This window comes from Lissotriton vulgaris, chromosome 1_1, assembly GCF_964263255.1.
Source record: "Lissotriton vulgaris chromosome 1_1, aLisVul1.2, whole genome shotgun sequence".
NCBI classification, from domain to species: Eukaryota; Metazoa; Chordata; class Amphibia; order Caudata; family Salamandridae; genus Lissotriton; species Lissotriton vulgaris.
This window is the reverse complement of record NC_141685.1, coordinates 1956796033-1956812298: the sequence shown is the minus strand read 5'-3', so window position 1 is coordinate 1956812298 and position 16266 is coordinate 1956796033.

Genomic DNA, 16266 nt, shown 5'->3' with positions numbered 1-16266 from the left:
TTAGTTAGACAAAACTCAATTAATCTGACTAGCATTTTCGAGTGTTCAAGATATGAAATGGATCTGGAAAAGCGGTACAAAAGGGGGTGGTGACAGGGTCAGACTGATTTGCATATAGCCATGTCTGAACTGGGGTGGCAGAGTGGTCTAAAGAACGGTGATGGATTAAACCCAGATCTTTTGACTGGGTGTGAGTGTTTGATTGGTTCAGATGCTCCGTCCATTACCACCCCCTTTTGAACCGCTTTTGGCCGCCATAAGTGTGCAGGGTATGCTCAAACATGAGTCCCTTGCTCACTTTGCCACTGGATTCAAGCAAGCCGGGCTGAAGACGGCTGGAATGCCAGAAACCGGTCCTCGGAAGCTTGTTTATGGTCCAGGGAAGGCATGGCTTGCCAGTTCAGGCTGGACTGTTCCCATGAGGCACAGGGTCAGACTGATTTGCATATAGCCATGTCTGAACTGGGGCGGCAGAGTGGTCTAAAGAACGGTGATGGATTAAACCCAGATCTTTTGACTGGGTGTGAGTGTTTGATTGGTTCAGATGCTTCGTCCATTACCACCCCATTTTGTACCACCAGAGGTAAAGTGGCAGTGCTCCTTTTTTCGATGAAATTGCCATACCCCTTATTGACATTTTTAACTTACCTATAAGTTTCTAGTAAATTGTACAGTCTGCACCTAGGGTGTATAAGTAAAATGTCACCAGTGAGCTGCAGTACCCATTGTACCACCCACTTCAAAGACACACATGACTGTAAGCCTGCCATGTGTAGTACAACCATGCAAGATTAGACTGCGAAGTTAATTTATCAAAAATTCCTTTTCGGCAGGCCTCAACCCTCTTTTTAAATTATAATAATTCACCCCTAAGTAGGAATTATTGCCCATGAGGCAGGAGGCATGGTATTTAAAAGCAGGACATTAAAGTTTCATGTTATACGTGTCCTGACAGTAAAAAAGCAGTATACGCTATTTTCACAGCAGCACATTTGCCTGTTCTCTGGGAAAGCATTGGAGTACAATGTTAATTTTAATAAATGTTATCTTCCGGATTGGAAATGGCTAAAAAATGTATTTTTGAATTTTTTTATAAATAGATATTACACGACAAGTTCACTGGTTAAGTCGAATTTATAATAAATATTTTAGAAAGATGACTTTTAGAAAGTTACCTTTGCCCTGCCTGAATTCCCTGAAAGCTAAATCTGAATTTTGCTCACCCTGCTTCTGCCAGCCAGTAATTAGCATTTCAATTGTGAATGAGAGATGAACCTGCTCATAGGAGAAAACAGTAGATTAACCTGAATGGGAAGAGATAACGCACTTGAGCCTGCCATAATATGCAGGGTACGGTTGTGAGGCCTCTCTTTGACATTAGTGTGTCAAATTCTGCTTGAATGTCACATCCTGCTCGACAGGTTTGCTGTGGTTTCTCACATAACATTCAAGGCGCACTTCAAATTGGCCTACTCTGTCACATGTAAATGTAGGGCACTTCTTTTGTCTCCTCAGCCAGACAGGCCGCAGTCAGAGCGGGCCTTTTTTTGGTAAAGGTACCTTGAACGATACTGTGACTAATCTGTTTCATACTACACTTAATACTTATGTCCTCTCTGCTAGTAGACCGTATGGAGGACTACATGCTACAATAGCGTAGGACTGACAAATATGTTTTATGTTTGGAGGCCACTATGTAAAAGAGTCTAAGGGTTCAAGGGAAACCGGTTCTAGTTCATATACCCGTTTTCATTAACAATCCGAGCACTCACTGATATGGCAGTAAGATACACTGAGTTTCATTTTTACAGGCATCGATGATTTGTTCTTGTTGAAGTCATGTGGTGTCTGATGAAACCCAGATGCAGAACAAGCTTGCACCTAATAGTGTGGCTAGGTCTCGTTTTTTGCTTCAAATGATGGCGTAAAACGAGCGCAAGAAACAGTAACAACACAATGTGTACACCTAAGTAGGGTCACTGTAGCCGTAGGGTGGGGCTTGAAGGTTTATAGGTTGTTTTGCAATAGGAGAGTTTTAATAAAATGTGCAAGGACTGGGGTAATGTCTAAAATCATCCCAGCAACGCGATTTGGAGTCTCTGACTGAAGGAAATTAATTTTCTCACAAGGCGGGGTCTCTTCATTACCTGAGTGGTTACCAGGTGAGGTGAGGCCACTACCTCGTACAGGACAGGTGAGTGGATCTGTCTGAGCATTGTATAGATGAAGTTTAGAAAATGCAATTGCTGTTTTTACTGTTTACTTATTCTTGGTTTGTCATTTTCTCCTACAGGTGTGAAGATCACCCTGCTTGTATGGAGGTACCTGTTTAATCTTTATATGTCTATTCACTAATTGCAGTAGCTTTAATATGACAAGGTCCTGAAGAAAGCCTGGTCGATTTGCTCTAATAGGCTGAAACTAGTAGACCAATTAGAACAGCGGCACATTTGATACAAGGTGCTCCTGCACCGTTTTAATAGGTTCGAAAGCAATACGTGAATAAAAGTGGTTGTTTGCTTCCATATCCTTTTAAAATTTTCACATTCTTTGCACTGCACTTTTTCTCTTCCATTGACTGTTTTGAATGTTTGATCAGCAGTTTCTGTGTAATTTGGTGTACAATTTGGTTACTGCTGCTTGACTTATATGTCACCTAATCCACAGAGGCACCATGCTTGATTATGAGGTGCTATGGTAGGTAAGCAGGACTTCCAGATGATGACACTGGCAACAAAGGGCAGTTGATGGAAATCCTATAGTCACTTTCCTTAGTTGTAGGAGGAGTTTTGAATAAGTAGTCATTGGATGTAACACAAGTTTAGGTGTCTGTATGTTCAGCGTTTGCATTTTTACCTTTTATTACTATAGGTTGTTGACCATCAGATTCCAGGTGTGTTTGTACTATTATGGAATGTGGGATTGAATCTAGATTGGGTCTGTAAATATTTTCCCTTGGACTTTCTTTCCTTGTGGCATTGTGTATAGTATTGTAGTACAGCTGATGGCTGCGGGTCCGTGAGTTTGTTGTAGATTGTGAACCAAATTTCTTTTGGTTGGCCGGTCTGTCCTGGATGTTTTAAGGGTGAAACATTCTTTTATTGTTCTCTCTGAATTGCAACAACCTTTACCCTAGTGCCTCTGCGATGTCAGAATTTAGCGGCCTAGCATTTGATAACCCCACATATCAAAGTATTTTGGATAGTACACCCAGCATTCTAGACAGTATAACAAGCTCCGCAGCTCCGACTGCGGATGATTGGAATTCAGTGACAATATTAAAGAAATCACTCTCACGTACAGTGGTACACGGTGTTTGCGTGGCAACTGTGCACCTCCGGGGCTAATTGTGACCAATGCCCCCAGGCTATTCCGACAGGATAAGGCCTTCTTCAAGGATTGGTCTCTAATAGCCTGGTGGTGCACCCGTGATTGGTTACTCCTAATCATCTGCATCGCAAAAAGAATAGCGGATACAATTCTGGTCGAAATACAGGTGATGGAAGCTCAAATCAAGACAACCATCACCAGTATTCTTTTAAAAAGAATCAGGAAGAATCTAGCAAACTGAATAAAGATTTTAAAGACTCAATCCTCATATCTAAAATTGAAAAATTAAAAAAGGATCTGGCAAAATTTAAACATGGGAAGCGACTGGGCTCTAGATATTCCGGCAGTAGTTCAGAAGATAATTCAAGTGATTCTGAATCTACTGACACTAATAAGCAACAACACAGAGGAAGAGGTAGAAGAGGATTCTGGAGAGGGCACACAGGACCACCTTTCCAACAATGGTGGCCACCCACACCATGGGGTTTTCCTCCCATTCCTTTCCAACCACCAGGACCATTTCAACCATACCAGACAGAGTTTTCCTGGGGTAGGCCCAGGAAGACCCAGAGGCAGACGCAGAAATTACCAGCCACAAGTAGACTGGAATCAGCCTCTGCAAGCACCCAACCAAATCGGTACTCGCTCCAGGACTAAACAGAAAAACAAAGACATTCGCTCAGCACGGAAAAACCATATAGCCTCACAGCTTTTGGCGGCCGGTAACAATTCCAAGACACTATATCAGATCTTACTGACCTTTACTAAGCCTACAGCCTGTGAAAGTCCGGAAGTGGCCTCACAACAATTGTGTGACGACATCTCCCACTTCTTTACCCAAAAAATCGATGCCATATATGATAAAATCCTACTCTCCAACTCGTTGTACAGAACTACAAATGACCCCACGATAAACTCTGATAGACCACTCCCTCCTGAGAACTTCCTCTCTGTATTTCCCCCTATTCAGATTGAGGAATTACTGGCACTCACGTCCCAGATAAAGAGTGGCTCCCCCACAGACACTATTCCTGCATGTATTATGCCCACTCTAGCTAAAGATCTAGGACCTACCATCCAGAGACTAATAAATCTCTCACTAAGCACGGGGCAAGTCCCACTTGGATGGAAAAAGGCATTGGTCAAACCACTCAGGAAAAATACCACCATTCCCTGGAATGAGCTTAGCAATCTCAGACCAATATCCTTACTCCCCTTCCTGGGCAAAATCACAGAAAAACACGTGAACAAACACCTGTCGAGATACATTGAATCTGCAGGAGTACTGGACCCATCACAATCCGGCTTCAGGCCCAAACATAGTACGGAGACCGCCCTAATGTCAGTCGCAGACGATCTGCATATGTACCAGGACAGGGGCTTCTCCGTTATCCTGGTACTACTAGATCTGTCTGCGGCGTTTGACACCGTATCTCACTCCATCCTCATGGCCAGGCTAGAGAACATCGGCCTGAAAAATGAAGCCCTTGAATGGATAAGAAGTTTTCTAACCAAATGGACCCAACAAGTAACCATGGGCAGTTTTGGGTCAGAGGAAGTTGAGATCACCAAGGGGGTGCCACAGGGCTCATGCCTGAGCCCAACTCTTTTCAACATATATGAGGCACCCCTGGCTAACATCTTGAGAGCATACGGATTTGTTCCATTATCCTATGCGGATGATACTCAACTCCTCTTTCCCTTCAAAACCTTGACTCCCGAGGTTAGGAACTCCTTCTCCCTGGGAATGAAAGCAGTGGCACACTGGATGTCCTCCAACTTTTTACAATGCAATGTTGGAAAGACGGAAGTCATGTTGTTTGGGGGGGCAAGATGACTCTGAACTCCGAACTGGTGGCCACAAGACCTTGGCCCAGTACCGGAGCCGAAACCAACTGTTAAGAATCTAGGGGTCCGGCTGGACCAGGAACTTTCTCTCAAGCAACATGCCAACCAGGTGGTGGGATCCTGCTTCCACATAATCGGCATGCTACGTAAAATCTTCCCCCTCCTGCCAGATGCCAGTAGAAGGACACTGGTACAAGCCCTAGTCATGAGCCGTCTAGACTATTGTAACGGCCTGCTGCTATCTGCCAATGAGGGAGTCATGACAAGACTGCAGGTAGTCCAGAACACGGCTGCCCGTCTTGTCCTGAATGCGCCCCCCGTTCACCTTCTAAGCCCCTACTGGAAAAACTCCATTGGCTACCTGTCAGACAGAGGGCTAAATTTAAGGTATGCTGTACCATACATAAAAGTCTTAATGGTATGGGTCCTGCATATCTGGCCACCAAATTTGTCCCCTACAAACCCTCCCGCTCACTTCGTTCGAGCGAACAGGGCCTTCTAGAAGTACCCAGAGCAAAGAAGGCAAGACAGGGCAGCAAAGCCCTCTCAATAGCAGGCCCGTCCCTCTGGAACAGTCTTCCCAACACCCTGAGGCTGTGTACTGAATACCTTCCTTTCAGGAAAATGCTAAAGACACTCCTTTTCAGTTTCTAGACAGCTAACGTTCCCCTGAACGCAATGTGGCAGATGACAAAAGCGCGGAGATACTCCTATGGGAGTCGACGCCAGCGCTATACAAGCCTGTAAAATAAAAATAAAAATAAACCAGAATCAGGAGCAGAGGGGGGTGCAGCAAGACGAGACTTGATAGTAATTAAAGTAGTAAGACTCCGACCAAAGATGAGAGTGCAGTTCTCAATAGGGGCCTAGGTTTTGTGACGACATCGAATGGAGATGAATTTACAGGTCAAACTGAGTTCGCCCAATTTTTCCGGAAGGTCCGTCTCCATAATTTTTTCAAAGATAAGGATCAGTCGGCAAGCCAACCCGATACTGCCAACATGGGGCTTAAGAATCGCTCTACATTCAATCCTCCTCTGCACAGCATACCTCCACAGGTACTGGCCTTTGAAAGGGCGATACAGCAAGAAATCACTACTTTGTGTTAACAAGAAAAGTAACTACCAAAAACTGCCAAAGAATGAACAGAATGCCTTAAAAGCGCTAAATGAAGTTCAGTCCATTACATTTAAGCCACGGTCATCTTAGATACTGAAGTTTATCGTGCAGAATGTGTGCGCCAAGTAAGCGATAGGACAAGTTACCGCCCCTTGAAATAAGACCCGACTACGAGAATTACAGGGAAGGATGGATAACATCTCAAGACTCCACCAACCTGCAGACAACTCACCCGGTGATGCCCTATTTTTAGATTCTACCGAAAGTGCATAAAGCACAAAAGCCACCGCCTGGTAGACCCATCATATCGGGCATCAGCTCTTGTTTGGAGCCATTATCTACTTTCGTAGACTTTTTTCTGAGACCAATTGTGCAAAAAATTACAACTTATTTGCAGGATACAAAGGATGTATTGAGACTCCGGCCAACTGTGGACTTTGGTCCAGAGTGTGACCTATTGATCTCACTGGATATGGAATCCTTATATACATCCATATCTCAAGACGAAACTTTAGAAACCATCTCAGATATCCTGAACAATACGGAGTTAAATTCCATCACTCCAGTGAATTTCATCGTGACACTAGCATACTTGGCCATGAAGGAAAATGTCTTCCAGTTCGAAGATACCTATTATCTTTAGGTGTCCGGAACCAGTATGGTGAGTGTATATGCACCTAGCCTGGTGAATCTGTACGTACATAACTTCGAGCAGAAATACGTACTGACGAATCTGAACCCCTTCCATAAGTCTATCAGACTATGGAAACGGTACATTGATGATATTTTGGTAGTGTGAAGTGGGGATGAGGAGTCGGTCAAACTTTTTCACACATGGCTCAGTAGTTGTAATGACTATCTTAGATTCACGGGGCGTGGCTAAGCACGCAATGGAGACCTACGCACTAGAGTAGAGCTCCGGCTCAAGCTCACCCTCTTCAGGCCATTACTCCGCTAAATTTATCTGTCAACAGCTATAACTCTAGGGGAAGTGGTATCAAGCTGTCGATCACCGCTCTGTAGTTTTTGGGGCTGAACAGAAGCTTCTGACCGCGCCAAGGTCTTCCAGTGCGGCGCAGCTGCATACGTGACCACCTGCCAGGCGAGCCCAACTACGAGAGTCCGAGGCTTGTGTCTGGGCGCTAGGCCCCGGGGCGCGGCCTGGTGAACGGAGTGACCACGCATGCCTGGAGGCGCCGAATCCAGCGGGAGCAATTGCCGCTGCGACCCGGAGGTGCACAGGCATTGAACAACACACCCAGAGTTGTGCCCCAAGACGAGGTGCCTGCCCGGGATGGCCGGCGGAGATCGCCATGCCGGCGAGTCCATCTACGAGAGGCCGAGGCTTGTGACTGCACGCTGGGCCCTGAGGCACGGCCTGGTGGGTGGAGTTGCTGCGCCTGACTGGGAGCGCAAATCCAGCGGGGACAATTGCCCCAGCGACCCAGAGGTGCACTGGAATTGGGCCACACACCCAGCCGCCGTTTATCCTGGAGGCCCCGCGATCTTGAAGAGCTGTGCCCCAGAGCATGGTACCTGCCAGTGATAATCACCGTAGGGCAGAGACACCGGTTAATGAGGATTGTGACAAAGATCGGCGAGGACGCTGCCCATGCGGGGTCTGTGCGGAAATTCCACCTGCTGCACACCTCTCGACTGCCCCGGGGAACTGACTCTGGCTTATTGAGGGTGCCCATTGTGCCGCAGTTGACGACCACTGTCTGGAACAGAGTGATACGCCGACCGCTCCTGGGAAAAGACACGGAAATCCTCCGTTCCCCATTGGCCAGAGCGGAGCTGCTAAGGAGAGACGCGACAGACATTCCAGGTGAACCACTTCCCCTGCAGCCCCCCACGCTCCTGCACCTGTCTTCCACCTACCTGTGTAGCCAGCTGCTGAACTTCTGACCGCTGGACATCGCTGTAATCGGTGCTGGCTTTGCGCCCACCACGCTGCTCATGTCTGGGGGTACTAGGGCACGGACTGGCACAGGTGGCATGCAATTGAGGAGGAAAATGAGCAAGTCCGCAAAATCAGCAGATGCCGACCAAACAGCGGCTAAACTTGATACAATGCTAGCAGCCATGGAAAGATTGGTGCAATCAATCCAGCTCACCTGTACCTCTCTGGAGACCAAAATAGACAGCATCGCAATTGATATCACACATCTGCGCACCGACCACAAGAAATTGGTGGAACGTACCACTACTTTGGAGGGCGCCGTGGCGGATCTTGTGCCCCAGGTCACCCAGACTGATAGACAGGTACAAGACCTGCTCAACAGGGTTGAATTCTTAGAAGTCTGTGCCGAGGATGCGGAAGGGCGGGCACGGAGAAATAACGTGAGAATCGTAGGTGTGCCAGAACGATGAGAAGGGAAGGAACCTGTGACACATGTGGAGAACTGGTTGAAGGCTCTGCTACCAGAGGGCGCGTTATCACCTCACTTTGTCGTAGAGCGGGCACATCGCGTGCCGACTAGGCCGCTCCCTACGGGGTCTAATCCTCAACCGTTGCTCATTCGGATATATGAACTATCGAGATCGCAACTCCATCTTGCGCGAAACCAGACGGTTTCAAGACGTCCGCATCGACAATGTCAAAATAATGTTCTTCCTTGATTATACGATCCAAGTTCAACGCCAAAGACACTCCTTCCTTGCCGTGAAACAGCACCTACGCAAACAGGATCTCAAGTACTCCCTCCTCTTCCCTGCCAGATTGAGAGTGATAGCACAGGATAAAACACATTTCTTTGCCAGCCCGGAGGAAGTTGAGGCATGGTTGGACAGTGGAATAGCCACGACGCCCAGGCAGTCATCAGGACCTTCGACATCACAGCGCTTTTGTGGATCATGACGACGACGCAGGAACAAGTCGTCACCAGCCCGCCGGGCACGGGCGGCGACAGATATCAGCCCACCTGCGGAACTTGTCCATAACGAGCAAAAGGATGCCTTCCGAATGGTAGCGGAACTTAGCTGCTCGCCGACCACGGACACCGCTCCTAATGCCAGTCCGCGAGAGCAGCCAAGTGATGATGAGGCTATCTATGGGTTGCCCGATTCCCAAATGTCCACGGAACAACTGGATGTAACCCCACAAACAGCGGATCTGCTTCATTGACTGGGTAATCATGCTGCTTGACACTGAACACCTGATTTGCGGTGCCTTGTCGCATCACCTTTCCGGATTCCAGTTGAACCCTGGCCTTGACAACACCCGAAGCATGGATACCTTCTGGATACTTGGTCATTGGCACGATGCGCAGTAAGTACTGAATTTATGGTGAATGGCCTTTGGGGAGAAACTGTATTGGCGGAGACTTTCTGGTGAACCTATCTGCCGTGATTTGGCTGATATTATCCTGGCTGGGTAGGGAACGACAGGGCCTGCTTGGCCTTCCAGATGGAACCTCAGTCCAAGTGAGGTGTACCCGGCAAGCCGTGCACTTTCTAACTGGAACGATTTCTGTTAGCTGTGACTGGTTCAAACTGCCTGGGGAAGGAGAAGCTTCCTCTGCTATTCCAATCGCTGTATCAACACAGCCGTGCCTAGTGCACAGCAACCCCCCTGGATTTTAAAGTTAACTATCTCCTTAGAGAGTTTGGACGGCGGCAGGTTCAGCAGTCGACCTTTCGGCATTACTCGCCTGTTGTGTTTGACGTGGCTTTTTGCACTATTTGGATTGCATTTTTTTTATTATGATGTACAACTCTTGCAAGTACTTATTGATATGTCTTTGGCAATTCTCTGTGGGAGGGCGATGGGAGAGCGAGATTGGCAACCTACCGTGGGGTTGTGGCGAGAGACAGGCAGGGGGATAACCTGAGGTAACAAAATGTCAGCGATAAAAATATGTACGTGGAATGTGCGAGAAATGTATACACTGTCACGCAGGTACCAAATTTACTCCTACCTTAAACGACATCCTGTTCATATCGCAATGCTACAGGAGACGCACCTAAACGGTGCGGAAGTGCAAACGCTACGCCGTAGGTGGCGAGGGCAACTCTATGCTACGCGATACTCGTCCTATGCCCGTGGGACGCTGTTATGGGTGAGGCCCGGGACCCCTTTTGTAGTCTCACACTCCCACATAGACCCGGAGGATAGATTTGTGATTGCTCCCGGTAAACTAGATGGCCAACCTGTGGTCTTGGCTTCATTGTGTGCCCCCAACACGGATCAGGGGGGTTTCTTTACATGGATATCTGTGGAATTGGCGCCTTGGCATGGGGTCCCCTGTGTGTTGGGAGGCGACTATAATTGTATTCTTGACATTGCATTGGACCGTTCTTTCCCGCCCCTATCTGACACTCCTGTGCAGGGGGCCATGAAAGCCTTCATAAGCTGGGCCTTACAATGGGACTTACATGATGCTTGGTGGAGTTGCAACCCTAACACTAAGATTTATTCCTATTACTCAGGCGCACACACATTGCATGTAAGGTTAGACAGGTATATGTTGTCAAGTGAACTACTCCCCCATGTTACTGACACCTATTATATGGGCCGCACCCACTCTGATCACAACCCACATGTACTGGAGTTGGCATGGGAACATTCACACCCACCTACACCCACCTGGAGACTTCAACCAGATCTGCTACTCGACGCCCCTTTTCGTAACTCATTATACGCACAAACTACTCACTATTTTGAAGAGAATAATGGCACTGCATCCACCCCCTAAATTGAGTGGGATGCTTTTAAAGTCGTAATTAGGGGCTATTGTCTGGGCGTGCAGGCTAATATGCAGAAACAATTGGACCGGGAACTGACACGTATTGAGGCCGACCTGCTTCGAAGAGAGCAGGAGGCGGTGGAGGGCGACAAAGAGTCGCTGCTGGAGGCACGCGCAGAACATGCACGTTTGCTGGAGAGGCTCTGCCATCTTAATTATGCGGCCCACTCGGCACGCACGCATCATCTTGGTGGCAAACCCAGTAAACTGTTGGCCTGGCTGATTAAACAGGAGGACCGGGCAACACCTATGGCAGCGATCCGCACTAGCCGAGGAGATGTGGTATATACACAAAACAATATACACGCAGCTTTCGTAGACCATTACCGAGCATTATATTGCTCTCGGATGCGGGTCTCCCTCGCTGATATAACTGCTTACCTCTCTGATATCACTCTGCCGGAGCTGGACGACGCACAGCGGGAAGAGTTGGAGGCCCCACTCACACCTGATTAGCTGCGCACAGTAATTTTTGCCCTATCTAACGGCAAGTCCTCAGGCCCGGATGGGCTACCTGCTGAGTTCTTTGAAGCCGACTCAGATATCTTGATCCCTGAACTACTAAAGGTGTACGCAGCGGCTGTCTTGGACTCCTCCCTCCCCCATGTTAAATGAAGCCAACCTAATTTCCCTTGCGAAGCCTGGCAGGGACTGCACGCAATTGGGCTCGTATAGACCGCTGGCCCTGCTGAACACTGATTACAAGATACTTGCCTCCACACTGGCTCAGCGATTGACCCCCTTGGAGCCCGCCCTCGTGCTTAGCAGCCAAAATGGTTTGGTGCCCACTCACAGCACCTCCCATAATATCAGGCGATTGTTCAGGGTGCAAATTATGCTACACTATGGTGGCCCCGATCAGGGTGTCTAGTGCTAGACCTTGAAAAGGCTTTCGACTCAGTAGAGTGGGCTTACCTTCTGGCAGTATTGTGGAAATATGGCCTTAGAGACGACTATGTTGATATGGTAGGCCTACTGTACCAGAAACCCATGGTGCGAGTATGCACTGGTAAATTACTGTCAGACACCATCCGAGTCAAAAGAGCCACTAGGCAGGGATGTCCTCTGTCCCCGCTACTTTTCTAGCTGGCAATGGAACCCCTTGCGGCACTGCTGAGAGCACAGGGCAAAGAGTGGGGGATCCCCCTAGCAGATGGTCTCCACACAGTCTCTTTCTATGCCGACGACCTTCTTTTGTACGTCAGAGACCTGACCTGCTTGCTGCTGGCACTGTCTGACATCTTTCGCACATTTGAGGCGATGTCGGGTCTCAGGGTTAACTGGGCCAAATCTGGAGTGTACTCCTTCAACCCGGACACTCAGGAATGTGAGATCAGCATTAACAATGAAAGGCTCACTTGGTATTTCACCACATTCCAGTATCTCGGAATCTATATCTATAGAACTCTGCATTAGAGGGCAACCTGGTACATGCTATCTCCTCCTTACGGGCGCAGATGGCCTTTTGGAAAACCCTCCCCCTCAATGTGCCCAGCCGTGTCACACTGACAAAGATGATAGTTTGGCCAAGACTATTGTACTATTATGCTAACCTTCCAGTGTATGTCCCAATCGTCTCTTCCGAGAGCTATAAACCTCGATCAGGAACCTTATATGGAATACTGGGAGACCCCGCGTGGCACTAAAGAAACTCTATGCACCTACAGACGCTGGAGGCCTTGCAGTCCCCAATCAGGAACGTTATTATCTAGCGGCACAGCTACAGTGGGTGGCCGGATGGCTGAGTGGGAAGAACTTGTGTGATACTGCTACGGATATTACTGTCTGGACCCACACGCAAATCCACGCGCTGTTCCACCCCTTGACCAAAACTTCCTGCCCGTGGCAGTTACACCTGGCAGTGGCCCGCAAATGCTATATACGTAGCCTGAAACTCACCCGCACTGTGATGCCATATGCCCTGGTGCTTCCACTGCTGGGAACACCCCAGGATGGCGGAGTGGTGGTGGAGGCAGTGTTTGAACGATGGGCATGGGCTGGGGTGGACACGATGGGAGACTTGTACGCAGACGGTGCCCTGCTTCCCTTTGAGATACTATCTGTAGACACGGGCCTTCCAGCTGGGCAGTTTCTCTTGCATGCATCTCTTATACATACATTCACACGAGCTTGGGGTGACATCACTGAGGAGTTACCGACGCACTCTTTAGTGCAATACTTACATGTCATGGGAAATGGCTCCCATGTGGTCCATTGGTTGACGCAGGCTCTTCTGACGCACACGCAGTGCTCCTCCCAACCACTACGAGACAAATGGGCAGCAGACAGGGGAAAGGCATTGACAGATAAGGAATGGGCAGTGATACTGGCCGGTCCCATTAACATTCTGCGCAACTCCCGCTTTAAACTTATTCAATTTTGTATACTACATCGAGCATACTTGTCACCCGATAAAATTAACAAGTACTTCGCGATTACAACTTCCGCGTGTCCGAGATGCTCACTGATCGATGCGGATCTCCTCCATATGCTGTGGTCCTGCCCCAACATACAAACGTATTGGCATACAGTGACGGCTCTGTTGGCAGAATGTGTTGGCGAGGACCTGCAGCACACATGGGAAGCATGTCTAATGGGCCTATATAAAAGAACGACCAAAACAAAGTCCCTACTAGATTCTGGGATCTAGGGCTCATCGCGGCTAAGAGACTGCTCACTAAGTGTTGGAAGTGTAGCGAACCCCCACATGCAGAGCACTGGCGAACATCTTTTGACAATTGGGTGAGGGCGGGAGGCACTGCCCTTCATAGGGAGGAGACGGCGGGACTGAGAAAATTCCCCATTGCGCAGCTTTGGGATGATACCCTGAAGTCTTTCCACCGTGCGTGTCTTGATCAAAGAGTCACTTAGACATTTTACCCTCCGGGTCCAGCATGGGAAGCAGGCGAAGTGGAGAGCTGCACACCCACATGATTATTTATTGCCTCGTGACCGCATGTAATACACCACAGTTGTATCATGTGGTAGCGCTACTAACACACACAATAGCGATCCTACCCCCCTCAGCACTGTGGGCTGGATGCCTGTCTGCCACGAAGAGCTGACTCTACCCCTCCGGAAAGACCTGCACCCCAGTGGACTCTTGCCTCAGGGACCCCACACTGATCACTCCCCGGAACCGAAGACACATACTCATGACTACATACAGAAATACTTCTTGCTTCTTTATTTCTCTATTTTTTTCTTTTCTTTTTCAGCTCTGTAATTATTTTACTTTTCTTTCTTCCCTCTTCTTTGTTAGCTGCCTCTCAGTGTCACGATAATTTTTCGATTTGACACACTTGTTGAGATGCTTTGAATATCGTATTGTAGGTCAGTTACACACTATTCCGAAACATCTACTTATGGGAACATTATGGGCGCTACGTCCCATGATTGTTATTAGATATAGACTGAAAAAGACACATAATCGGAAAGTCATGCCACTTTGCAATACATCCATATGCCCCAGGAAGCGTTGCTACTTCGGCCACGCGGCTGTGCACTCTCTAGGAGTTATTTACGATACACATACCACCCTTGTTTGTACAGGTAACGCCTTGGGGCTTATTGTGACTTCCTGTTGCCTAATACATTATATTTATACATTGTGAGTCCATTGCTTCTTAGGCATGTGAAATATTTTTGCGAACAACATACCTTTAAGAATGTTCTTGCTTAAGTGAAAAGACGTATGACTAATGTCTTATTGTGAATTGTTATTTCTTCTGAATGCCTTTGTATGATTAAGAGATGACATGTTGACTTTTCCTGTTTTACCAATCTGACATGTGTTGTGAACACGTAATGACAACAAATAAAAGATATCCAAACAAAAAAATTACTATCTTAGATTCACTTTGGAATTGAACAAGTCCAGGATTTTTTTTTGGGACCTATCAATCTATGTAACATCAAATGGTTTGGCAAGCGAATTATTTCGCAAACCCATGGCATGTAACTCCCTCTTACGATACGACAGTCAACATCCGAAGTCGTTGAGGGACAACTTGCCATTTGGCCAATTTCTGCGGCTGAGATGTAACTGCTCCACAATGGACAAATACAAACATCATGCGAGCAACCTTTCTAATCAACTATTGGACAAGATGTCCCCCCGGAAATTGGTGAAGCAAGCTTGTAAACGTGCCTCTAACAATCACAAAGAGGCCCTACTGGAACCAAAAATTGAGAAACCTCCACTGGGTCGGTTGACTTTTGTCAGCACATTCAGTACTCTTAGTAACAGCATACAGAGATGTATTCGGAAGAACCGAATACAATGAAATAAAAATTACCAATGCCACTGTTTGCCTTCAAGCGAGGCGTAATTTATGGGACAATTTGGTACATACACATACACGTCCACGACAAACAGGTCAAACTATGGGATTTGCCACCTGTGCAAGGCCATTTCCCGTGTGGGGGTTGTTCGATCTGTCCTCAGACTAAGCAATCCAAAACAGTAGACATTGGGACATCAAGGCCATGGATAAAATCAAGCTTTTCGAATTGTAACAGTGAGAATTTAGTCTATTTCATTGAGTGTCCATGTGAGCATCAATATTTCGGAATGACAATTCGCAAAGTGCGTCTGCGAATGCTAGAACACAAGAGTACATTTCGATGTAGAAAGAATAACACCAAGCTAACGAGACACTTCACTGAGCTTAACCATATGCCAGACAATTTTTCATGGACAGTACTGGAGAAACCATACATACCACCTCATGTTAAAGACAAAGCCAAATTCCTCTTTTACAAAGAGCAAAAATGGGTGTTCAAGCTACATAGTGACACCTTGGGGCTAAATGATACCATTCCCTGGACATTGTTATAACCTCTCTTTGTCTGACCACTCTACTTTAGGTTGAGATATGTATTCGAGCTATCGATGGTCCTGCAATGGATCGCGTTGCTCAACAAGCATCTTCAGTACAAACTACATGGTACCAGATTGGCAAGAATTTACCACCTGATAGCATTGTGTGACCCATCAGTGGAATACCTGAATCCTTCTGCCGTCGGACAGGCGCTGCCTGTATCTTGCCCTGGGACTCTCTTCAAGACCCTGCCAGCCCGCCTGCCTCCCGTCTCTCGCCGTGGGACCCCTCCTGCCATCTCGGGAGTCCGGCTGACGAGCGGAGTGTGGGCGTGGTCCAGGCATAGGACCACAACACCCAGCAGGCCTAGCGGGACATACCGCGAGATTTCGGCGCCA